This window comes from Ictidomys tridecemlineatus, chromosome 1, assembly GCF_052094955.1.
Source record: "Ictidomys tridecemlineatus isolate mIctTri1 chromosome 1, mIctTri1.hap1, whole genome shotgun sequence".
NCBI classification, from domain to species: domain Eukaryota; kingdom Metazoa; phylum Chordata; class Mammalia; order Rodentia; family Sciuridae; genus Ictidomys; species Ictidomys tridecemlineatus.
Genome location: NC_135477.1, coordinates 195206631 through 195228527, shown reverse-complemented (window position 1 = coordinate 195228527; position 21897 = coordinate 195206631).

Here is a 21897-nt window from a genome sequence, read left to right as displayed (position 1 = left end):
ACTTTAACGGGACCAGAACGACCCGTTGCAACAGCCGCAGCCTACCTACGGAGGAACTTCTAACAAAATTCCCTTAAGAGGAGAGCAGCCGAGAACTGTTAGGTTTATTGGAAGTGACAGTTTGTCCCAGAGAAGTGGATCTTGGCTGGCCACGCGGGCACAGAGGTACAGTCCTGTAGCCATCAGCCGCTCCTGCAAGCGGCTCTCACGGGAAGCCCATCTCTGGCTCAGGGAGCTGCTGCCCCGCCCACCTGCCTGGTTCTAGACCACACGGCCTCCACAGGCGGCTCCACGGCGCATGCAGGTGTTTAGTCCCGCAGTCAGCACCCGCTACTGCAAGCGGCCGGCACCCGGCGGCTGGCCCGCCCCGCCCGAACCGACAGGTGCCCTTCAGCATCTGGGCTCGCACGGGAGGCCCATCTCTCGCTCAGCGAGAGGCTGCCCCACCCACCTGCCTGGCTCTTGACCACGCGGCCGCAGCTACCTGGCTCCACAGGCGGCTCAACGGCGGGTGCAGGAGATTAGTCCCGCAGCCAGCACCCGCTTCGGCAAGCGGCTGGCACCCGGAGCTGTGCGGCCCGCCCCACCCGAACCGGCAGGTGCCCTCCACCATCCGGGCTCTCACGGGAGGTCCATCTCTCGCTCTGCGAGCGGCTGCCCCACCTGCCCGGCTCTTAACCACGCAGCAGTATGAAAAGACAAGGAAAGAAAGGACCACAAGCAATGCAGGTCAACTCAATTTAGAAGAGGCAATAGCTGCATCAGATGGAATGTCAGATAAAGATTTCAGGATATACATGCTTCAGATGATCTGGAGTCTCAAGGAAGACATGAAACAGCAAAATCAGACAATGAAAGATCACATTGATAAGGAACTACATAAACAAATACAGGAAGCAAAAGATCAATTACACAGGGAGATAGAGGTAATAAAAAACAAACAAATAGAAATCCTAGACGCAGGAAGCAATAAACCAACTTAAAAACTCAATTGAGAATACTACCAGCAGAGTAGATCACTTAGAAGATAGAACATGAGACAATGAAGACAGACTATTTCAACTTGAAAAGAACATAGACAGCTCAGCAAGACTGCTAAGAAACCATGAGCAGAACATCCAAGAATTATGGGATAATATCAAAAGACCAAATTTAAGGGTCATTGGGATACAGCAAGGCACAGAGCTCCAAACCAAAGGAATAAATAATCTATTCAATGAAATAATACGAGAAAACTTCCCAGACTTGAGGAATGAGACAGAATCCCAAATCCTAGAAGCCTACAGGACGCCGAATGTGCAAAACCATAAGAGATCCACACCTAGACACATTATAATGAAGATGTCCAACATACAGAATAAGGAGAGAATTTTAAAAGCTACAAGAGAAAGAAAGCAGATTACATTTAGGGGTAAAACAATCAGGATAACAGCAGATCTCTCAACACAGACGCTGAAAGCTAGAAGATTCTGGAATAACATATTTCAAACACTGAAAGAAAATGGGTCCCAACCAAGAATCGTGTATCCGGCGAAATTAAGCTTCAGAATGGAAGATGAAATTAAAACCTTCCATGATAAACAAAAGTTAAAAGAATTTGCAGCTAGAAAACCTTCTCTTCAAAAAATCCTTGGCAAAACATTACAGGAAGAGGAAGTGGAAAATAACATTGAAAACCAACATTGGGAGGTAGGACAGTAAATGGGTGAAAGTAATCAAAGAGGAAAACAAACCAGGTTTAGTATCATCAATAAACAAATATGGCTGGAAGAACAAACCATATCTCAATAGTAACCCTAAATGTTAATGGCTTAAACTCACCAATTAAGAGACACAGGCTAGTTGAATGGATCACAAAACAAGACCCAACAATATGCTGCCTGCAGGAGACACATTTGATAGGAAAATATATACATAGACTGAAGGTGAAAGGTTGCCAAAAATCATACTACTCATATGGACTGCGGAAACAAGCAGGAGTGTCCATACTCATATCTAATAAAATAGATTTCAAGCCAAAGTTAATCAAAAGGGATAAAGAGGGACATTACATACTGCTCAAGGGAACCATACACCAACAAGACATAACAATCATAAATATATATGCCCCAAATAATGGTGCAGCTATGTTCATCAAGCAAATGCTTCTCAAGTTCAAGAGTCTAATAGACCACCATACAATAATCATGGGAGACTTCAACACACCTCTCTCCCCACTGGACAGATCTTCCAAACAAAAGTTAAACAAGGAAACTATAGAACTCAACAACACAATCAACAACCTAGACTTAATTGACATATATAGAATATACCATCCAACATCAAATAGTTACACTTTTTTCTCAGCAGCACATGGATCCTTCTCAAAAATAGATCATATATTATGTCACAGGGCAACTCTTAGACAATATAAAGGAGTAGAGATAATACCATGCATCTTGTCTGATCATAATGGAATGAAACTGAAAATCAATGATAAAAGAAGGAAGGAAAAATCAGGCATCACTTGGAGAATGAACAATAGGCTACTGAATGATCAATGGGTTTTAGAAGACATTAAGGAGGAAATTAAAAACTTCTTAGAGTTAAATGAAAACAAAGACACAACATATCGGAATCTATGGGACACATTGAAAGCAGTTCTAAGAGGAAAATTTATTGCTTGGAGTTCATTCCTTAAAAAAAGAAAAAACCAACAAATAAATGATCTCATACTTCATCTCAAAATCCTAGAAAAAGAAGAGCAAAACAACAGCAAAAGGAGTAGAAAGCAAGAAATAATTAAAATCAGAGCTGAAATTAATGAAATCGAAATAAAAGAAACAATTGAAAAAATTGACAAAACTAAAAGTTGGTTCTTTGAAAAAATAAATAAAATCGACAGACCCTTAACCATGCTAACGAAGAGAAGAAGAGAGAGAACCCAAATTACTAACATACGGGATGAAAAAGGCAATATCACAACAGACACTTCAGAAATACAGAAGATAATCAGAAATTATGTTGAATCCTTATACTCCAATAAAATAGAAGATAGTGAAGGTATAGATAAATTTCTTAAGTCATATGATCTGCCCAGATTGAGTCAGGAGGATATAGACAACCTAAACAGACCAATAACAATAGAGGAAATAGAAGAAACCATCAAAAGACTACCAACTAAGAAAAGCCCAGGACCGGATGGGTATACAGCAGAGTTTTACAAAACTTTTAAAGAGGAACTAACAGCAATACTTTTCAAGCTATTTCAGGAAATAGAAAAAGAAAGAGAACTTCCAAATACATTCTACGAGGCCAACATCACACTAATCCCTAAACCAGGCAAAGACACTTCAAAGAAAGAAAACTACAGACCAATATCTCTGATGAACCTAGATGCAAAAATCCTCAATAAAATTCTGGCGAACCGGATTCAAAAACATATCAAAAAAATTATACACCATGATCAAGTAGGATTCATCCCTGGGATGCAAGGCTGGTTCAATATACAGAAATCAATAAATGTTATTCACCACATCAATAGACTTAAAAATAAGAATCATATGATCATCTCAATAGATGCAGAAAAAGCATTCGACAAAGTACAGCATCCCTTTATGTTCAAAACTCTAGAAAAATTAGGGATAACAGGATCATACCTCAACATTGTAAAAGCAATCTATGATAAGCCACAGGCCAGCATCATTCTGAATGGAGAAAAATTGAAGGCATTCCCTCTAAGATCTGGAACAAGACAGGGATGCCCTCTCTCACCACTTCTGTTCAACATAGTTCTCGAAACACTGGCCAGAACAATTAGACAGATGAAAGAAATTAAAGGCATAAAAATAGGAAAAGAAGAACTTAAATTATCACTATTTGCTGACGACATGATTATATACCTAACAGACCCAAAAGGGTCTACAAAGAAACTATTAGAGCTAATAAATGAATTCAGCAAAGTGTCAGGGTATAAAATCAACACGCATAAATCAAATGCATTCCTGTATATCAGCGACAAATCCTCTGATATGGAAATGAGGACAACTACTCTGTTCACAATATCCCCCCAAAAAATAAAATACTTGGGAATCAACCTAACAAAAGAGGTGAAAGATTTATACAATTAAAACTACAGAACCCTAAAGAAAGATATAGAAGAAGACCTTAGAAGATGAAAAAATATACCCTGTTCATGGATAGGCAGAACTAACATCATCAAAATGGCGATACTACCAAAAATTCTTTATAAGTTCAATGCAATGCCAATCAAAATCCCAACAGCATTTCTTGGAGAAATAGATAAAACAATCATGAAATTCATATGGAATAATAAAAGACCCAGAATAGCAAAAACAATGCTAAGCAGGAAGAGAGAATCAGGCGGTATAGCGATACCAGACCTCAAATTATACTACAGAGCAATAGTAACAAAAACAGCATGGTACTGGTACCAGAACAGGCGGGTGGACCAATGGTACAGAATAGAGGACACAGTAACCAATCCACAAAACTACAACTATCTTATATTTGATAAAGGGGCTAAAAGCATGCAATGGAGGAAGGATAGCATCTTCAACAAATGGTGCTGGGAAAATTGGAAATCCATTTGCATCAAAATGAAACTGAATCCCTTTCTCTCACCATGCACAAAAGTTAACTCAAAATGGATCAAGGAGCTTGATATTAAATCAGAGACACGGCGTCTGATAGAAGAAAAAGTTGGCTATGATCTACATACTGTGGGGTCGGGCTCCAAATTCCTCAATAGGACACCCATAGCGCAAGAGTTAACAGCTAGAATCAACAAATGGGACTTACTCAAACTAAAAAGTTTTTTCTCAGCAAAAGAAACAATAAGAGAGATAAACAGGGAGCCTACATCCTGGGAACAAATCTTTACTCCACACACTTCAGATAGAGCCCTAATATCCAGAGTATACAAAGAACTCAAAAAATTAGACAATAAGACAACAAATAACCCAATCAACAAATGGGCCAAGGACCTGAACAGGCACTTCTCAGAGGAGGACATACAATCAATCAACAAGTACATGAAAAAATGCTCACTATTGCTAGCAGTCAGAGAAATGCAAATCAAAACTATCCTGAGATACCATCTCACTCCAGTAAGTTTGGCAGCCATCACGAAGTCCAACAACAACAAGTGCTGGAGAGGATGCGGGGAAAAGGGTACACTTGTTCATTGTTGGTGGGACTGCAAAATGGTGCAGCCAATTTGGAAAGCAGTATGGAGATTTCTTGGAATGCTGGGAATGGAACCACCATTTGACCCAGCTATTCCCCTTCTCGGTCTATTCCTTAAAGACTTAAAAAGAGCATGCTACAGGGACACTGCTGCATCGATGTTCATTGCAGCACAATTCACGATAGCAAGATTGTGGAACCAACCTAGATGCCCTTCAATAGGTGAATGGATAAAAAAAATGTGGCATTTATACACAATGGAGTATTACTCTGCATTAAGAAACGACAAAAACATAGAATTTGGAGGGAAATGGATGGCGTTAGAGCAGATTATGCTAAGTGAAGCTAGCCAATCCTTAAAAAATAAATGCCATATGACTTCTTTGATATAAGGGGAGTAACTAAGGACAGAGTAGGGAAAAAGAGCAGGAGAAGAAGATTAACATTAAATAGGGATGAGAGGTGGGAGGGAAAGGGAGAGAGAAGGGAAACTGCAGGAAAGGGAAAGTGATCCTCAGGGTTATATAAAATTACATACAAGAGCAAGTGAGGGGTAAGGGAAGAAGTACACAAGTGGAATAAATGTTTTACAGTAGAGGTGGTCGAGAGAGAAGAGGGGAGGGGAGGGGAAGGGTGGGGGGATAGTAGATGATAGGTTAGAGAGCAGAATTCATCAGACACTAGAATGGCAATGTGTAAATCAATGGAAATGTAACTGATGTAACCGATGTGATTCAGCAATCAGTATACGGGGTAATAATGGAAGTTCATAACCCTTCTGAATCAAATTGTGAAACATGATATATTAAGAAAGATGTAATGTTTTGAACGACCAACAATAAAAAAAAAAAATGAAAAAAAAATGAAAAAAAAATAAAAAAAAAGAAATTGTACCCAAGTGAGAATTAAATTATCTGGCTTGGCACAGAAGTGTTGAAAAGGCAAATTTCACGTGCTTTTCTCTGGACAAGACATTTTTGTTCAAATATCTCCCTGCTACCCAGTCAAGTAGTTGCCCACACGTCCAATTTATATCCTGCTTCTGGAAATGATTTCCCCTGGAAATACACAGAGGACCTGAGGGCCAAAGTGCATACTTCTGAATTCACCAATGAGAGGATTTCAGAAAACCTCAAATGTGGTTGCCTTGATTCACTGATTGATCCATTCATGCATGGATTTATTCATTAATTTCTTCTTTTATTTCACAAATGAGTTCCCTAGTGCTTACTGTTGTGCCAGGCACTATTATAAAGTCTGAGACTCTAGCAGTGACAAACAAGGTCATTGTTCTTGTCCTCAAACAGTGAAGACAATGAAAAAGTAAACAATACTTGAATCAGACACAGGCATTCTTATTCATTTCACACTTAGCCTGAGTACAGTATTTCAGAAACCATTGTTCTAACGTCCTTCAATTGTGGCTTCATGCCCTAAAGAAACATAGAATTTTATGGGGTGGCAAGCATGCAAGTCATTTACTATAAAACATAATTTTTTAAGTTCTATATTAAAGATACAAGAGATGTGTTGGCAGAACACAAAGGAAGGCATTTATGGAGAAGTTCTGAAAAAAGATGTTGTTGATGAAAGCAACTAATATTTTATCCAGTACTCAGGTCATGCAGAGCACTGCTGTAGTTGATTCACAATTTTACATGTATGTGAATTCATTGAATCTTCATGACTCTTGCAGAGGTTCCCAATCACGCTGTCTTACACCAAATGCTGGCATCATTGGATGCAAACTATTCAGGACATGGGTAGTGTTTGTTTGTGTGTTTGTTTTTCCTTACCAAAGATAATGCAAACTGTTAAAAGCCAAGTCATGGAAGCATCTTGGATCTGGATTTGTAGAGGTTAGTAGCATTTAGTTTGAGAATTTTATGCCTCATCAAGTGACAATTGAGAATAATCTTTTGGACAAAAGATTAACCCAATAATAATCATAACCCAATAATATATCAGTAAAGTAATCAGCATTTCCAGAACCTTATGGATTGTTTTTTTGCAAAGAGAAAGAGAGAGAGAGAGAGAGAGAGAGAGAGAGAGAGAGAGAGAGAGAGAGAGAGAGAGAGAGAGAGAGGGCATATTACAAGTAATGTAAGCAGGAAAAAATAATTCTGCATCATCAGTAACAACCTTCTACAACAAACGTGAGGCCATAACACATCATAGTGGGCCCCAGTGTCACAGACTGTCATAGCCTGCAAAGTGGCCTATAAAGAGGGAAGGCATGATATGATGGGAAAGTCCTCACTTTATGCCAGCGGATTTGCACTCGAATGAAATTTAATTGGTGGGAAATGTCATCGACACTAATATTTCTAGTGTCATATTGAATTCCAGGAATGGATAAAGTTCACTGATAAATACATATTCTTTCTGCTCTGAGGAATATTTTCTAGATTCTGAGTTTTTTGCTTTCTTTTCTGTTAAAAGGTGGTTAGACATCCTTTTCTGGCTTCTGTAAGCTGACCTTGAATTATCCCCGCCTCTGATTTTCTCACATGCTTCAGATACTATTTAGATAATAGTACAGTTTGAAGAGCACTTACATTTCAAAGCTTTTGAAGTGTACTACTCTGGAAAAAAAAAGATGTAAGCACAAGTAACAATATTAATGTAAATTTTATTATATAAATTAATCTTAATTAATAAAATGTGTTTATTTCATAGTGATAATTACTGAACACCTATTATGTGCCCAGTACTCACATACGCTAAGATATATAAACATCTTCCAATTCATTGTACACGACAAATTTAAGTTTTGGCATCATTATCATTGCTACTTAATAAATTAAGAAGTTGAATATTAGGTTAACTAGCCTGTCAAATGAATCCACTAGTAAGAATCAAGGCCTGATTTTAATACAAGCCACTTTGGTTTTCCTGTGTGTGTATTGCATATGTGGCATACTTAAAATGTATAGAGGGTGTGTGTGTTCTATTTACTCTGGTTATAAAAGTTGTCCTAAAAATGAATGGTTAAAATAATGGTAACACTGATTTTGCTCACAAATCTGCATGTGGGCAAACTGTAGTAAGAATAGTTTGTTTCTGTTGCCCTCAACATTCCTGGTGTGGTTTAGAGGCAGGAGGATGGAGACCACTGGAAACTCATTCTCTGCATTCCTGGAAGATGTCAGTGTGGACTGAGTTCTTCATTGGGGCTCTTAGCAGAGGCAACCTCACATGGTTTCTCTATTTGATCTGAAGCTCCTCAGAACATGATTGCTCAGTTTCAGGGACGGGGAAAAGAAAAAGGAAAGGAGGAGAAGTGGTGGGAGAGGTCTTGAAGAAGTTCTTCTATATTTCACTCAAGGCAAAAAGACTTTCTGGTCTTTTCACATTGAATAAGAGGAAAATTAGACTCCTCCTCTTGATGGGGGAATTGCAAGGTTTTGGAAGAACACATGATCCACAAATATTTCCTGAACCATTTTGAAATACAATCTTCTTCAATATATAACCCATATAAGAGAACATATGGCTATGTATGAATATGAGCTTTGTTCTCATATATAATTTATTATTCAGAATGATATGTATCTATATAATCACATATATCTTGATATCATGAGAACCTTCAGTCTAGCTACAACAGACCATTTAGAATCTAACCACCATTAACTTCCACCCTAAGGACTACGTATTCTCATACTTAGTTCCCTCTGGTCAACAAGATCTCAGCCCTTCTATTTCAGAAGATGCTTGCTTTGTGTATGCTTCACCTTATATTACACGTGCAATGTGCTAGCTAACTTGGGAAAATAGATAAAAAAGTAGTGGTCTAAAGGAAAAGGACTGACAAGGGCCTGTAGTATTAGGCCTGTTTTGGTATCATGGCTCCACCCCTCACTAATCTAAACAATGTTGGGGACTTTATTGGGATTCTTTGAGTTTAGTTGTCAAATTCACAAAATAGAAACATTACTGCATTTCTCATAGGACTATTGTGAATTTCATAAAGTAGCATCTATAAGCTATTGGTGCAAGGCCCAGCATTTAGATCCTGCATAGAAAATTGTACCGGAGTTTAAATGAAGAAGAAAATACAAGTGTTTTTAATGGCCTATATGATTGTTCAAGATAGATGCCCTGCTAATCTCCTTGGCTTCATTTTATATCATCTTCCACCAAGTCCTTTTATAACAGAGAATTAGAAACTCTATGTTACTAAAAGCTCCAACTCTTTACTTGGGCCTGCAGATGCCCAGTAGGTAATTAAAACCTGAATAAAGCTTGGCATCTCTGACTTAATTTTGTATCTGTCTTCAGATTCCTGCTCAGCCCCATGCAAAGGCATGTTAATCATTTAAGGAGTATTCATCTAAAACCTGATAATACAAGGCTTATTAACCCTAAATTTACCTAACCTGTCTCCCTTCAAAACTGAAGATACCAAGATAAGAGTAGCCAAGGTATTTCCAAGATTTTCAGGGACATTTAAATGCCATCTTTAAAACATCCTGTCCCAGACCCCTGGAAGAGCACCTAGAAGTCTCCAGTTGTTTTGCTATATCTTCCAGAGACAGCAAAACCTTGCAAGCAGGGCACCGCATGACCAGGCTGTCTCTTACCAAGATCAGTGTTAACTGACCCTTCAAGGATCACAGGTCTGACAAACATCCTGGGCAGCTAAGGCATATTGTCCTCCACCTCAAGCCATGAGGACTTCTCTGAAGCCACCTCACAGAACCAGTACCAAAATGAACATCAACCAGACCACCATTTACCCAAGACCACTTACTTGTGCATACCTCTCAACCCTTATTCTCCAAGTGTCCAGGATTTGGAAAAAAGTAGAATAGCTGATGAGCACAGAAGAGCAAAGTTCTTTCACACAACTTTTTTTTTAACTGTTATGGAATCACTTAATAGTAAATTTGATGCTGTGCCATTGAACATAAGTCATGAACAATGCCATTAGGTGCCACTAAACTATGGTCATTCTTCCTCTCTGTAAACCTAAAGCTCATGTTAGCACCCTGAAGACAGACTGAGACCCTGGGTGCTACTTTGCCTTCCCAACATGGCCACATTGATTAGTTTCTCTTGTATTTTTTTCACTGTTACTTTTTCCGTTTGACTTTTGGGGAGAGAGGCTGGACGGATTTGTTGGCACTCCAGGGTCCAACCTCTAGTATAGGACTCGAGGAACACGTCTTCATTCACTCTGTGGTCTTCTCTCCATTTCACTCAGGGTGTCCTTGTCTCCAAGCTGTTGTATTTATTCCTCTCTTCTGAAAAATCCTTTCCTTCAAGCATGGTATGGTTAATTCCTTTCCATCATTCAGGTAATTTAACTCATCTCATTGGGAAGGACTTTTTTATGATCAACTTCATACCCAAAGGATCCTTTTCCTCCCAACAATTCTTTATCATGTTATTATATTTATAATCTTTCTAAGAGTTCTTACTACTCAAAATTATCTTTATTATGGATTTATTTGCTTTTTAATTATATCGTTCCCCCACAAGATTATGAGATATGTAAGGGCAGATAAGAGCCGTGACCTTCTCTGTCTTGTTTCAGGGCCCAAATCAGAGCTAGACTAATATTAAGCCCTTAGTATATATTTGATGGATGATGGATGGATGAACATATATGTAATATGCTTATGTGTGTCTAATGAGGACAAAGGAAGGTGGAAAAATGAAAGATTTAAATGAAATAACATTTCAGTGGGAGAGATGAGACTGTGACATTCACCTGCTGTCCCTCATTGGAGGAATACAACAGGAAGGGACCAGGGTGACTGCTCTTTGTTATCCATAGGACTCACACTGGAGACAAATTTACCCCATGTGCAGTGAAACCATAAATCACCTTTATCTTTTCCTTGAAGTTTTTCATTCTTTTCCTCAGGCCTTATGGATGTGTAACCTAGGGATTATCTCTCTTCCTTTACTTCTGGTCTTTTGGGTTTAACTCTAGGTATCTGGCTGGATGCCTCTGTATTGAGAAAATTTGCCTTCTTATTCCAGGAAATGTTTCAAAAATCTCCAAAAAAATGCATTGAACATGCAAATTATTTCTCCCCAAACATAGCAATTCTAAAAATTATCCATGCTTGCATAAAAATACATGATAAATCCATTGGACTATTTTCACTTTTCTTTCCTTTAAACTGGAGCTATCTGGCAATTGAAAATTCATCAGTGTATAAGTAAATTTATGTGTTTGTGAATGAAGCTTCTAATTAGCACACACAGTGAAGTATGGAGAGTCTTCCTTGTAACATTCTCTGGCTGAGGTTTAAAACCAAGGTCTGTCCTCTGAAATATGTGGACAGCTGTTATGTGATTTAAGAAAAAAAATACTAAAAGGAAAGAAAATAAGTTGTTACTATGGGACTGTGGAGTGGAACTTGACTATATCTCCAGAACAGATGTTCCAGGTCTGGGACATTTTGCATGGTGTCATTAGAGGCTTCATATCCAAAGACTCCTGTGGTGCTGTCTGACTGTTTTGTTTAATTAATAGATCTATTTGCAACTCTAGCAGCAGAGGAGCCAGGGGACTAACACTGGTGTGCTGTGCCAATCACTTCACCTGCAAACTGTGCAGAATGTTACAGTCACCCTAGCTGGCCTTAGACTGGTCACCAGACCTCCACAGGCCTCAGTTTTCCTATCTTAAATAGAGAACTCTTCCTTATTTCACAGAGAGCTGTCAGAGAACCCAAACCAATGTATTATTTGCTTTTGGAAAAGATTATTTTTTTAAAGTCCTGCTTAATGTCTTTTTTTTTTACAATCATTATAAATTCAGGGAATAATTACTCCAGGATTAGAGTTACATAATATGATATTTTTATAATAGTTTAAACAGTGCATTTTCATGACTCATGTTCAATATTCAATATCAAATTTAGTATTAAGCACTTAAGTTTTTTAAGATTATGAGAGAGAATTTTGCTCCTCTGTTTATTAGATACCCTATATTTTCTCTGAAAGCATGGACACTAGGAGAACCAAGAATATGAACAACTCAATAGGGCGCTCTGTACATCAGTTAAAAGGCATCTTTCTTCCTGTTCTACTGATTTACAAAAGGATCAATGATAAGCACTGACCCTAAACTCCATGCCTAGCTTTGCAAAATACCGTCTTCAGCTATTAAGAGGATATTGTTTTAATATTGACAGGGCAATCCAAGTGTTTCTCCTGAGTGGCAGCTCCCTGTTTTCCACCTGGTAGAATATGGTTTCCTAGTGTCCTAGAGAGTAAAGCATTTCCCTCTCCATCTTTCCATCCCAATGGAAAATATGTTTTTCTCTTGTGGCTTCCTCAAAGGAAGAGACTTCCTGTTCACTTAATTTGGTTCCCTTGTGACCTGAAGTCATTTCACCTATAGAAGACAAATGACTTCAACCCTCAATCTTGAGCTTGAATTGCAATACAAACCAAATTAGATAAAATAAATCAATAATACTCTTGAAGGCCAAATTCACTTAAGTAACATTTACAGTACAATTGCCCACTTTGTCCATATACTTTAATCCATTAACACTCTACATTTGGCACCTGAATAAATATGTTATCCTAGCTGAATATGAATGAACCAGGATCCCCGTCATTATTTTGTGTTGAGTGAAAGGTTAGTAAATTTCCATTTCTTTAAAAAGGAAGTGATTTTTGAAATGAAGCAAAAATCTGGGGATAAAGCCTGAGTTATTTGACCAGCTATTGAATGCCCTCATGGCTCCCTGATGACTCAGAAGTTTCTATTACAATAATTATATGGACTACTGTATTTACACCTCTTACTCTATGAACCTCCAAATAGATAACTCAATGCATGTATATTTGGATTCTAACTTGGAGCAGACCTTAGGTAAGGAACAACAGACACATATGCAAAACTATGCTATGGAAAACTTGGGTTTTGTGCTCACAAAACAAACAGGTCATCTAAGTGTTACTGTGACTAACATAACTAAACAATCTTCAACATTTCAATTTGTTGCAGCTTCATGTAAACCACAAGTGAATGAATCTCTCCAATGGCTAAACTGTCAGTAGACTATGTCACACTGAATACAGCTGTGCAGATAACACTTCATCCAATAACTGGTTTGAACTTTGGGAAGACTATTAAACCAGTATCTTTCAACCAATTTCAGAGCCATAACACGGTGTCAAAAACTTCCTCTTAACTGGAAAGGGTTGATATTTCAAACCTAGTTCCAGAGGTTTAAGAAATTGAATGAAAAGCAGGTGCACTTGTCTGTAATACCACTGCTATAATAGACAGACAGTAATGAGAGACTATTTTCTCTGCTGCATTGCTGTTTGGGGTTTTCTGTTTTTTTATCCAGTGCATGGCAGACTGCTCATGGTTGAGCTTTAGAATAAATAGCACAGTGGTAAAGGAGGTGTTTCAGTTATGAAGCGTAGACTCAAATATTAGCCTTCTACTTCCTGAGTGGCCATGAGAGTCTTTAAACATCTTTTAGGCTTATTTGTAAAATGTGTATAAAATCAAGACCTAATTCCTAAAGGCATATCATGAAAATTAAACTAAATGAGGGAGAAGAGAGAAATAAATGGAAGGAGAAAAAATGAATATTTAAGTAGGAAGGAAGTTGGCTGGCACCACTACAATGGGAAAGAAGTGGAGCACTTGAACCATTTGTTCCTACAGGTGAATCCATCAACTTTTCAACTAGGTGGTCCTAATCCATATGCTGACCCTGAGTATGACAGTCATATTTAAGGATATGCAGTTTTGCTCAAAATGGCCAGAAAATGTGATCTCTTCCATCTCTTCCAAAGGTGTGTATCTCCTCATTAACTCTTATCATCTGTTTTTCATCATCACTGGTATCACAGTTAGGGGGGAAAAAAAACCTGTCCCAAGTAGATGTCTTGTCTGTCAATCGAGTTTTCAAGTTCATCTCTGTTGTGGCAGAGCACAGACCTGCTCTTCCTGTCAACTGCCTTTTGTAACCTGAAGAAAAGGCAAAGTTCCTGACTGACACAAAGGAGAATTTCTTTACATTCCATTCTTAGTCTCCAAGGGGCTCTGGGATTTGAAACTATCAAATTAGTGTCAATTTGAGGCATTTCTGAAAGAAAGAGAGGAAAAAAAAGAGAAACCTGGAGATTACCTGAATTCATCTTCAATGTGATCTATTGCTAACATCTAATCATAGCTGTTGTCAGTCAGAGAGAAGGGCATTACATTGTAAAGATTGGATAAATCTTTTTAATTATATAAATGAATAACCTAGTTCTCCAGCTCTCTTTTAATAGCTGAAGTCCATGAAAGAAAACTTTGAACTTAAAGGATCAACCCAATCAGAATTTGCAGCTATTTCCACCACTAGTGTCTTTTCCATTGTCTGAACACAATATTTTCTTACTGGCAGAAAATGAATGAGGGATTGAAGCACTTTTTCTAAGCTTCGGTGGCATTTAACAGCATTCCCTCCACCTTCTCAGGCTCTGTAGTTGTGAACAGCATCAGAATGGATGATCTTTTCTTGAAAAACATACATTTTTTTTTTAAATCTACACTGTAAAGAAGTGAAGAACACTTAGGTTTTGGAGATACCACAGACATAGTGAACATGGTTGTATTATTCACTTTGAATGCTAGAAATATTTTTGTACTTTTGTTATTCATTACTAAAATAATTTAGTGGTAATTTGGAGAGACACACAGGCAGAATACTTAGATTCAAGGAATCTGATTCTTATATGGGTGAACTTTAGTTTTTCCTTGTGCATATCAAGTACTTAAGTATACAAGAAGTTATTTCTGTAGATACAATGTTTTGCACTTAAATATTACTCTATTAATGTTAGCAGCCACTGGTGTAATTGTGATGATGACCTTTTTGCTCTTATACCCTTGTTTCAGTTAGTAATTTACTGAACACCTGCTATACACAACATTGTGAAGAATATGAAGGTCATCATGCTCAGATACTGATTTTACTTTAAAAAATAAATGACAACAAGTATACAAAAAGGCAGAAACAGAGTCATTTGGAAGTTTAGAAGTATGAAAAAATCTGGGGACAATTCATGGGCAAAGTGGCATTTTTTACCTCTCCTCTAGAGGGTGAGAAAAATGTACACAGGTAATCCAAGAATGGCTGTTTGAAAAGGGAGAGTTGAACAAGAGAATGTTGTATGGTGAAGCAAGATGTGCATGCTGTACAAGGTCAGTGTGAAAAGTGCTTGTCAATAGGGGTGGAATGTGAACAGAGCCAGGCTGTCAGTGTCAGGGTAGGAGTTGGCTGGTCTTTTGTTTTCTTAACTATATAGAATCTATGAATAGTATGGGGATAAGGAAGGAATATAATTAAAAATGCTTTAAGAGTGTTATTTTGTTATACTTTTACTTTTTTTTTGGTACTAGAGGACTAGTTAACTCAGGGGTGCTTTACCACTGAGCTACATCCCCAGCACTTTTTATTTTATATTTTGAGACAGAGTCTCACTAAGTTGTTTAGAGCCTTGCTAAATTGCTAAGGCTGGCTTTGAACTTGCAATCCCTCCTGTCTTAACACCCCTGAAGCCTCCCATAGTCACTGGGATTACAGGTATGTGCCACCACACCCGCCTTTTTTGCTTTTAAAGTAATAAAATTTGCTGTCAACTTTTAGACATGGGAATTTTTCTGAAGATAGTTACATAATCTTACTATTATACAAAATAAATACATAATTATTTTTTATACAATATTAATTTATTATAAATATAGACATATATATTTTTTATAAACAAGAATGAAGGTTTCAGAAACAGCCAAAAAACAGCTCAGTGGTAAAGCACTTGCCTAGAATGTGCAAAGAACTAGGTTCAATTTCTAACACTGCTTTTATATACAAATACCCCCCAATAATAAAACAAGAATGGGTCTTGATAAGCCTCAAATTTATGTGTGTATAAGCATATATAACTTTATAATTTTCTATTTCACACTATATTGGTTCAAAGTTTTATTCAGGTTAATGTCTATGAGGGATCAGGAAATATTTAAATAGTACACATAAGAAAAAACCATCTTTAGGATATAAACCAACAAAATATCATTCTGCTTAGCTACTATAATTTAAATGTCTTATGACCTTTTCTCTAAGCTTTACAAATCTAATAGGAATTTATAAAATAGCATTGTGAGAATCCATAAGAAGAAAGAACCCCTGTGTTTCTACTGCAGAGATGAAATCTCATTCACACCTTATTAAATTGTCTAAATCATATCCAATTGAGGAGAGAACCTCTAATTTGGATGGAGGTAAATACACCCTAGAAGTAAAAATGATATTTAATTGGTAAGACACAGCCCACTTTACCTAGCACCTTTTTCCACACTAAAATCTAGGAATCCTATGTCCAGGCAATGTAAATATCACATAATAATGACTCTGATCTTTTGAGCTAGCAGAGACATTTCATACTAATAATCTCATGCTTTCCTGATGAATCAATCCTCTTTGAATTGAAACAGTACATTAATAATCTGTAGAAAAATTTAGACTGGTTTACAGCTTCTGATAATGTCAGATGAATTCTTAAAGGTCAGTTTTCTCAATAGATTGACCAAAGAGGGTAAGAAATATTTATGCAGCTCCAAAGCACATCATTTAGTGACAAATAATATCTTTTTTCAGTAAGATAAATATTTCCTATGAAAATGCTCCTCAAAGTACATACTTTAGGTAATTGAGAAAAAATTGAAGGAAATATATGTTAAAGGTATTTTATTACATTTTTACAAAATTTTTCAACTAATTTGGATAAAGTCTTGAGCATGAAAGCATATCCCTAAAAAATGGGTTTATTCTTTTTAATTATAGGCATTTAGGATTTATGTTGGCATTGTATATAATTATATTCCATTAAATGCTAAGATGATATTGTGTAAAGCTCCCATAATCTGGAAGGATTAAGAAGGGACTGTCAATTCATGCAGAGAATTTGATCTAAATTCTAAAAGATTAAAAAGTTGAAAACTGACAGGAAGGTTAATGTTTTCATTATGATATGGTTATTTTCTGCCATGGAAGATATATCTTTTATATATTATAAAACTATTCCAAAAAATTTTTCATTACACTAGTCAGAATAAAATAGTTCTGCCTCCATTTACATAAAAGAAAACAAAAAATTGTCTTGGTAGACTTTTTATATACTTTCTCCAACATCATTTTATGGAATCTAAATTCACAAAATAAAATTTTCAATAAAATTTTAGAATGTTGTCAAGAAGTTTTAATATGCATAACTAAATTATAGTACATACATTACCACCCATACATAGATAGTTCTTAAATATTCCTTAAGTGAGTAATTTCTTGAGAACTGGTCAGTCAAAGCCCACAAAAGGGGCAAAAGTAATGCAGTGACTCTTCCCATATTATAAACATGGGAATAAAAACTATCACCTTGTTCAATCTTTGTTTCCATTTTAGCTGAAGTAAAGAATATCAATGATTCATTAACGAAAGTAATTACCCTAACAGACAACTGCCAGCCCTGAGACTGGAATCATTTCTAAGCTTTTTAAAAATACAGAAATGAATACTAAGAAGTTAGCATTTGAGGAATTTGCTAAAATTCCCATATCCCCCCACCCCAAATAGTCCACATAAACCTGATAGTCTGAAATTCTACCTTATGAGATTGGCTTTCTCTGCCTTTCAGCACATTTTCTAATAACACCACAATATATCTCATGAAAGATTATATTGAATGAATGCATGTGATATGATCAAGCTAGTATGTAAATTTCTATTTGAAAAACAAAAAAAATATGAACTGATTATGGGTCTTGCCAATGAAATCAGGATTGTGTCCACGGATAAACTGAGTATAATTAGGGGAAACCAAGGAGACCCCATGGGTGGGAACATAATTGATTGTGTCTGTGTCTGGCAATGTGTAAACTCAACTGTCTTCAGAGACTATGAAAATAATAAAATGTAATATGCAGGTGTACATGTCAACAGAAAATGATTGTATAAGAATGGGAAATAATACCTCCTCAACCTCAAAGCATTAAAAATCATTCCCTTAAACACTAGCCTAATCAATCAAACACAGTAAATCAAGAAAGGACTTGGACAAAACATTAAGATTTTTGTTTTTGGTATTTTGGTTTTTTACCGGAGTATTATCCTTACACTGAACATTTTGAATCAGCAGGGTAATCTAGTAGTGAGTGCAACTGCTCTGTAAGATGTTTCTTAGTATAAATATAATTAATATTCCCTAAGCCCCAGGTTCCTCATCTGTAAAGATAATAATATCTCAATGGAAATTTAAAGAGCTCAGGTACAGAATCACCACTTAAAAAGTTGGCTACTTTTTATTATTGAAAAGGTGATTTTTTTTTCTGATTACCTGTCAATTCTGAACAATCACAACTTGACTCAGAATTTTAAAAAGCTTACTATATCCTGACAGTTATAAATTGTTAACTAACATAACCTATAGTGAAATTTGATAGGAAAACAGTACATGGCAAGTCACCCAAACCTCTACCTTGGCAGGCATTCATACTAAGTAATGGCTATCAATTCAAGGCTCAGGAGTCCTTGAACCTAGATTCATGATTCTGGAAGCTTCATTCTTGTATGACAAAACCTAGTTAGGTTGAGCTCAGCTGGCACTTGTACATCAATGTTTTTTTTTTAAACAACTGGAAAACTATTTTCTATCAAGAATTAAGATCCAATAATATATATATATATCACATGTGTATGTGTTTGTGTGTGTGTGTGCATGTGTGTGTACAAGTGTGTGAGAAATACCATTTGGTAGGAAAAACATTATCCCCCAAACTATGAATCCATAATGTGTATATTTTGTATGTTTTCAATGATGAAATTTGTTATTTTACCATGAACTTATAGTTATTGCAATTCAGTGACATAAACAAAAATAATTCCTTAAGTATTAACCTGTTTTAATCTTTAATTTGTACTATTTTTGGTTTCATAATCCTCAATAAGCCTTAGGTTTCATAAAATCTGTTTTCCTTAATATCACCATTTTGGGGTAGAGTTAGATATGCAAGCTTTAGAAAACATGTTATCTCAAATAGTTTACAAGAATATGTAAAGCTTTAATCATCTTCAAATATAAGATGTGATACATTAGAATTTGTCCCAAGTCCTATTTGGGTCACTTTATCTGTAGATAAAATACCTTTCTGAGAGGTGGTCTTGATGAGACAGTCTCTCTTACATAATAAAATCTCTAAAAACTTGTTAAGATATACTTTTCCTCAATGCATATTAATATAGCTGCTCTATGCTAGATAGAACACAGAAACTGGGAATATGGAAACCAGACCCAGCCTCTGTCCTCATGGAGTCGAATTAATTGAGGATACCCAAAGACAAAATAAAATTAAAGTAATAATTGCAATAATTTGAAGCTCGCTTTCACACAGATATGCAAAAACCAAATGAGCAGAGAAGTCTTCCCACTGAAGTGATGCTGATTGGAATCTTAAAGGATGACTGCAGTGTGAACATAAGATGTCATTAGTACTATCCTTAAATATAGTAACCCAAGCTCTGTGCCTCTCAGACACAAGGAAGGAATGCACTCCCAGGCAGTAGTTTCAGAAACCAGTCAGTTATTCTCTGTGTCTAACACTGCTGATAGGGCCATAGGTGCAGAGTCCTTCAAAGTCCCTATCTAATTGGGTACCTGTGAGGCTATCATAAGTAGAGATCCACTGACCAGCAGGGGGACCCGGCCAGGGGTGGGGAGGGTGGTTACTGCCGTGTTAAGCTATATGATGAATAAAACACCAGGGAAAGATTGGGGGTGAAATCTTGTATTTGTGAAGGAGGGTTAAAGATGTTAGAAGATCTAACTTGGTAAAGGGGAAAATGTTGAAGAATAGCTGGAGAGGTAGGTGAAGGCAAGATCAGAAAAGAACTGGGTCTTGCTAAGGAGTCTTGGACTGCTGACATATTTTAATTAGGGGAGTAGCATAATTAATTTCATAATGTTTAGCTAAGTGACTCTGGCAACCAGCAGGCAGTGAATGGAAAGGGCGAGCTTGGAGTTAGCTATGGTACCACAATCCAAGCAAATGTGATATTCTCAACAAAGTTGTGAGGGCAATTAATAAGAAGGGACAAATTAATTACTTTATTGGATTGACTGTATACAAAGAGAGAAAGTATGAAGTTTGTGGGATCACCTTTAGTTTCCTGGAGCAGATGGGTGTGAAAAAGGCAATATACCTTTACATATGCAATTGGATGAAGAGAACTGGTTCACAGGAGCAGTGACTAAATGTGTACCTGTTGTTGAGAGGACCGTGGGCATATAGGGGACTTAAGCAAGATGGATGCACTCAACTGAAGCTCAGAATCCAAACTCAGCATCGATATTTGGGAATATGCCCACTAAAAGTGATCATTCAAACTACAAACAAAGATTAAAAGTTTCAGCAAGAGAAAAATTCTTCAAGGGTAGAAATTTGGTCAAAGTACACTAGCATTTTTAGAAATGAAAAAAAATAGAAGTTGAGTGTGACAATCACCAATATATCCTTGTTTGATTTTTCTTAGCAAAATAAATGTTTGAGTGAAGAATCAATAAAATAATACAATTCTAGTTTTGAAGGCAAGAAAATAAAATACAAAAATAACAAATACAAGAAAAGTAAATGTAAGATGTATTTTAGATTGCATTATTTTCCTTTTATTGACTATTGATTAATTATATAAAACCTATTTTGAAGGTATATATCACGTCACACATACCTTCAAAATAGGTTTTATATAATTAATCAATACAATTTATATAATTAATATTTATATAATTTATATAATTAATCAGTTTATATAATTAATCAATCTTTCTTACAGAATTTTAAAACAAAGGTAAAGTAGCTCCTTATCTTGATGATACAAGATTGCAAAATAATTATATTGAATTGCGGGACTTTGTCCTTACTGAAGGAATGGCAAAAAAGTAACTTAATTTATAATAACATATGATGTTTGCCTTTGTCGCTCTAAGTTGTTCTATGAGATGCAGATACACTTAGTTAAAATATTAACCTACTGTTTAGCTGTGACTTTTAACAGAGTTCTTTTCATCTACCATTTCTTTTGTCTATTTGTTTGCTTTAGTTTTTTTCTTCTGATGACAATGGAGGTGATCTCCTCTGACTTCACTGCTCTTTCAGATATGGAATGGGACATTTCCAGGATTACCTGCTGTTGGGATGCATGCACAGTTCACTTGTCTGCCACCTGACCACAGAAGAATTGGTATCTGTGTTTTTCTAGTCTTTATTCCTCCAGGGGAAAGGAGATAGACATCTAGGGAGCTGTACAAGCACAAATTGCTTTCTTCCCTACACTAGACAATTGCTTCCTCCAAAGACCTAATTTTACCTGAATTAACCATAAAGGGTACAGAAATATGCAGTATGTTTCCTGATGGAATTAAACACTTGGTTCTACAATCCACACTGTGCCCATCATCTTTGAAATGTATGTCTTTCTGGTACTTCAGATATCAGTAGCCCTGGCACTTCCCCTTAGTTTCAGGCACATGCACTCAGCTTGGTAACTCACTGCTTTGGTAGACTTTTCTTTTGTGCTTAAAGGATCAACTGCCTCTGATTTGGTAGAAAATGGAATGTCCTATACAAATTAATTGTGTTCATTATTCTAGGATTATATCCACAAAAAGAAAGGCAAATGG